Raw genomic sequence first — 5,829 nt, forward strand, 5'->3', positions numbered from 1 at the left:
AATAAAAAATAAAAAATAAAAGGAACGCTGAAGATACAGTTCTGTGTGAAGATCTGGATTCAGTACCCAACACACACACACACACACACACACACACCCTGTCATTGTTCAGGTTCTTAGCGAATTTTGAGCATTTCATTAAGGAATACAAGGTCTGGCCTTCTCTCACCTTCTGCCTTCAGGGGGAGCTTTGTGCTTTATTCCTGTGCCACATGGGCCCTCATTTCTAACCCTGCAGTGTTTTGCCAAGACACCCCAGGGGTTTGTTCCTCTTTCCCTTTTGTCTCTGCTTTCCCCTCCACCTGGGTACTTTTCTCTCACAAGCCTCCGGTGAAAATTCCATCAAGGTCCAGCTCAGATGCAGCATTTTTCCCATGCTAACCACCGGATGAGGGGCCTTTTGATTCTCTGTTCCATGTCACTGGTGCTCTGTTCAGCATGGCCAGCCACCTGTTTACTATGACAGACACGTACAGTCTTCAAGCCCGAGAACTTCCTGCATGTGTTGAGTTTCCCCTCAGATTCTACTCAGGATCTACTAAGAGAATGTTCTTCAACCACATTTCTGTCCCTTCTTTTGACCCAGTCTACTCTGATCTTCTGTAACATGGCTGGCACTCGGAGAGGCACTGGACAGGTGTTATTTTCAATCGTTACAATGACAAGGGAGGTGGTGTTGTTCCCTCTTTTGTGTAGGGAATTTGAGGTGGAGAGGTGTAGCTTACCCAGGAACACATAGCAGGTGTCAAACACTACCACATTCCTTCCAACCCTGGAGACCTTGGGCTGTGTGCTCTGTAGCCGAATTTCTATCTAAAGTCCAGGGTTTTCATTCTGTCCTCAGAAAATTGCTCTCAGCCCGCCAAGGGCCTGCCTCTGCATAGCTGTTGAGTGGAGTTATCAAAGTGGAGGAAACTTGTCAAAGATCCCTGTGAGGGAAAGAAGCAGCTCCAGGCCCTTTCCGTGTTCTGGGGCATTCTTCTCCCCAGCCTCACTTAAACAAGGTAAAGAAGCTCATAGCCCTTACGAGGGACAGACATAAAGTCACCTGCCAGCTGCTACTCCTCACAGTGCTGGTCTCCTCTCCTTTCTCCACCTTTCAGTTGTGGAGAGTCTTGGGGATTTTACCACTGTCTCTGTTAGACTCCAAATGGAGCCAAAAGCAAGTGTGAGAGGACAGTCTCCTTCTTACACATCATGAAAGGCTCAACGGGGGCAGGGGACTATGTGCCTTTCTAATTCATCCTGAGCTAAGTCACCAGCATGTGGCCTAGAACTCTCAGTGAAATCCAGAATGGCCACTAAGAAGTGATTTCACTGAAAATGAATGTAGCATGTGGCCTAGAACTCTCAGTGAAATCCAGAATGGCCACTAAGAAGTGATTTCACTGAAAAACTGCTATGAATATTATTAGTAATTCTTCCCTCTTCTGTTATTGCTTATGATGGTAAAGTGACTTAAAACAATGCTGGATGCTATGGGGATTCTTCTTCCCCACTCTACCTCCTCAAATAATCCACATATAACTCCAAGTTGGGATACAGCACTCAGCAGGAAGTGTACCTGTGGTGATATGGTTTCTGTTTCTTGAATTTTTTAAAAAAATGAGGCATAATCTCATTAAGTTTCTCAGGTGGGACTCAAACTTGGCATCCTCCTATCTCAGCCTCCTTGAGGGCTGAGATTACAGTATGTGCCACCATGCTCAGCTCTTTCTTGAGTCTTTATTTCAGAGCCCTGAGAACTGCCTTACTGCTCCAACTTGCCCTGGTCAATGAGCTCATATAAAAATGTGAAGGGCTCCACGTCCTGCTCCCCTACCCTCAGCTTTTGCTAAGATAAAGGTACCTGGAGGAGAGGTTTATTTTGACTTACAGTTTCAGTCCACCATCAGCTGCCTCCAAAGGCAGAAACAGGAGGGCAGACTGGCGTGGTGGAGGAAAAGATGCTCAACTCATGGCAGCCAAGAAACAGAGGGAAGTGAGGAGCCAGGAAGGGAGCTACATCCTTCCAGGTCAAGACCCCAGTGAATACCTCTAACAGCACATTCAGCTCTGTTGTCATCAGTGGATCGGTGCACTTAGCAGTGCATAGTGCTCCCATCCAGTCATTTTACAGATGCGTGAGACCTCTGGGGACATTTTATATCTAAACCATAACACCCTCACCCCTCCAATGTATTTTTTTGTTTGTTTGTTTTTTGTTTTTGTGGTACCCAGGATCGAACTCGGGCCCTTGCGCTTGCAAGGCAGGCTGCGGAACCACTGAGCCAAATCCCTGGCATCTCCCAATGTATTTTAAATGAGAATTGAGTTAGTACCTTACCCAAAGGAGTAAATGTCTGGCCCTGTAATTATAGACCCCTTTACACTTGATAAGGAGGCATTTGGGGGCTAGTACAGAGAGACATAGAGCCCCTGATATTAGACCTAAGAGTCTACAGACAAACCTCTCCTAAAGTTAACAAAACTCACTCATCCAGGGCCCCTTGAAAGCCCTGGGAGGCACCTGCTAGTAGTTCACAGGGTTCTGCCTAAGCGATGCAAGAGTAGTATGCTGTAACCACAGCTGGTTTGCTCTGTTGCCTCTTTTTTCATGGTGATTTCCCTCCATGCAAGAGCAGCACCTCTAGTGGCAGGACCTGGAAGCAGTGCACAAAATGTTTGGTGCCCAACTCCAAACAGGGAAATTCTCCTGCTCATCAAATGTAGAACGCTGTGAGCAGTGGGCTTGGTTCGTCCTCATTTGATGGCTTTGTCAAAATGGAAGTTCTTTCCTGCTAGGGGGCTGCTTACTGTGCAATTATAAACATGTCATACAGAAGTGTTTCTTTTTTATTGTACTGAGGATTGAACTCAAGGCCCTCCCACCAAGCTACATTCCCAGCCCACCTCCCTTTTTAGACAGAGTCTCACTCAATTGCCCAGGCTGGGTTTGAACTTATGATTCTTCAGTCTCAACCTCCCAGAGTTCCCCTGTATTTTTATATGAAGTTATTAGATAAAAATTATTGACATGAAGAAGTTGATTATAACATGACACTCGTATTATCCCCAAAGAGATAGTGTATTAAGAGGATGGGGCAATTTTCTAATAGGCTCTTGGATACTTTAACAATCCAGTTAGTGAAGACTAGTGATCTGGATGGATACATTGGGAAAAGTTTTACATTTCGTGGTGATTTGATAAGGATAACACTCATAAAACTCATAGTAGGCTGCTGCAACAGGACAAAATAGTTGGTGCCTTATCTTTTAAAACAACTATGTAGTTATTACATAAGAAAACTTGAATTACACTGAAACTTCCAGTTTAATTATGAAAAAACCTCATAGAGAGATTTTTCCTTTCTTTTTTTTCCAAGCCTGAATTTTATTTTATTTTATTTTTTATTTTTATGTTTTGATGCTGGGGATCGAACTCATGACCTTGTTCTTGTGAGGCAGGTACAGTGCCACTGAGCTAATCCCCAACAATCAAATCTGAATCTTAAGATATGGTATTACCAATAGCAATTTAAAAGTTAAAAGACAGGGCCAGGATTTAGCTCAGTGGTTCCATGACTTGCAAGCACAAGATCCTGAGTTCAATCCCAGTATTGGGGGAAAAAAGTTGAAAGGCGTTTTTAAGAACTGTCAATAACAGCAACAAAAAATTTGATCAGCCATGCTAGAAGAAAACGAAAAGAAGGAAATTGAATTATCTTTTTGCTTTCTCTATAAAATACATTACAAAATCATTATGAAGAGTCAATCAGAGAGTCTACAGCCAAAAAAAAAAAAAAAGAACAACACATATCCTAAGTATCAGGCAGGCAATTAATAAAAATTATGTTATTTTGCTGAATTTTGAGTGATTTTTTTTTTTTTTTGTACCAGGGATCGAACCGTGGACCTTGCCCTTGTAAGACAGGTGGTGGAACAAATGAACTAAATCCCTGGCTCTGTTTGTTTGATTTTGAGACAGGGTCTCACTATGCAGTTGAGACTGACTTGGAACTCACTGTGTAGCACAGGCTGGTCTCGAACTTGCAGTGATCCTCCTGCCTCAGCCTCCCGAGTGCTGGGATTACAGGTGTGCGCCACCATGCCTGGCTGAATTTTGAATGATTTTTGACATTTGCCCAGTTTTAAACATTTATAGCTGGTTATGGTGCCTTTTCCTACTTTAAAAATAAAATTTCACTTTGTACCTAATTCTGTGTTCTTTTTCTTCATAGGAATAGCTCCCAGTCCATATAAGCGTCAGGTCCCATAAATCGGACCTGCCTCTGTCCAAGAGTGTGTGTGCTACCAAGGCAGAATTGAACAGTAACAGTGGCACCACTTTCCCTGAGCTTTTGCTCCGGGGCCAGCACTGTCCCTGTGCTCCACAACCACACAGGTGAGGAGGTACCAGGTAGCCTGCTCAGGGCTACTCAGTGGGACAGCTGCAAAGCCCAGGGCAACCCAGGAGCCTGTTCCCGCCTTTCCCTCACCATCCTGGACCCCACAGCGAGTTTGAAATCCTGCAGCTCTGCAGGTGGCGAGCCAGCCTCAAGGGATCAGAGGGGTCCACCGACTCGCTTGAAGACGCACAGCTGGCAAATGGCAGACACAGGATTAGTTAGACCCGCAGGCCTCAGAGTTGTCCCTCCCCCATCACCAACCCTGGCCTGAGCCCAGGGTCCCTGGCAGTAGCTCTGGGGCGGGTGGAAGGGCCGCTCGGCAGGTGTCACCCAACGGCAGCTTGGGGTTGGGGAGATCGGGCGCAGGCTGGAGCCCAGGGGGAGATGCCTTCAGGACTCCTGGCCCGGGGAGGGGAGCCGGGCCCAGCTGCCGAGCGCTGGGCCCCTGGTGGTGGTGGGGGCAGTGGCGGAGGGAGGAGGAGCGAGGGGGGCCCCAGGAGCGAGGGGGACCCCCAGACCGCCCCGCCCTGCCTGTGAGCACAATGGGCCGTCAGATGGTGGGGAGGAGCGGGACCCCTTGCGGAGTCCAGTCCACAGAGCCAAACCTTCTGCTGCGGCCAAGAGGCACATGGAGAATGTGGTCTCGGGTGGGTCTGGCCAAAGGGAGAATAGAATGGGGTTTTAAGAGAGAAAGGAGAAAGTTGCTGCCTTCTTCATTTCCCCTCCACAGAAAAAGTTCCTAGTGCCTCTTTTGCAAGCATTCCCGGTTCATTTGTCCCAGGACCCCCTTGTGCATTTCCGCCGTGCCTCCCCAGTGCCTCCCGCCCCCTCCTGTGCTCTGAGCTCACATCTCTGCTGAAGAAGCTGGCCCCTGCCCTCCAGTTCCCTTCAGTTTTAGCTTGTCAGAGCTGGTATTAACAAAGCACCCCAAAGCCACTGGCCCAGACGGTGGGATTGATTTTCTCCCAGTTGTAGAGGCTCTAAGTGCCTAGGCAAGGTGTTGCCAGGTTCGTTCTTTCTGAGATGCCTCTCTGGCTTGTGAGGGACGTCTCACTTTGTCCTCACAGGGTCTTCCTGCTTTTCTAAGTTCCTTTTTATGTTTATGTTTTGTTTTCTTTTCAGTATGGGGGGATTAAACTCAGTCGGGGCCTTCACACTGAGCCACATCCCTGTACCTTTTTTTTTATTGTTTTGAGATAGCGTGTAAGTCACTAAGTTGACCCTGCTGGGCTTGAACTTGTGCTCCCTCCTTCCTCAGTCTCTCAGAGTACTGAATTTACAGGCCTGCACCACCACACAAGCTTCATTTCCTCTTATTGAAAGGACACCTGTCCTATTGGGTTAGAGCCCGCTATGATAACTTCTTTAACTTAATTATCTCTTTTCTTTCTTTCTTTCTTTTTCTTTTTTTCTTTTTTCTTTTTTTTTTTTTTTTTTGTTC

The sequence above is a fragment of the Fukomys damarensis genome, unplaced genomic scaffold, assembly GCF_012274545.1.
Source record: "Fukomys damarensis isolate Sample0158 unplaced genomic scaffold, DMR_v1.0_HiC HiC_scaffold_19, whole genome shotgun sequence".
Taxonomy (NCBI): Eukaryota; Metazoa; Chordata; class Mammalia; order Rodentia; family Bathyergidae; genus Fukomys; species Fukomys damarensis.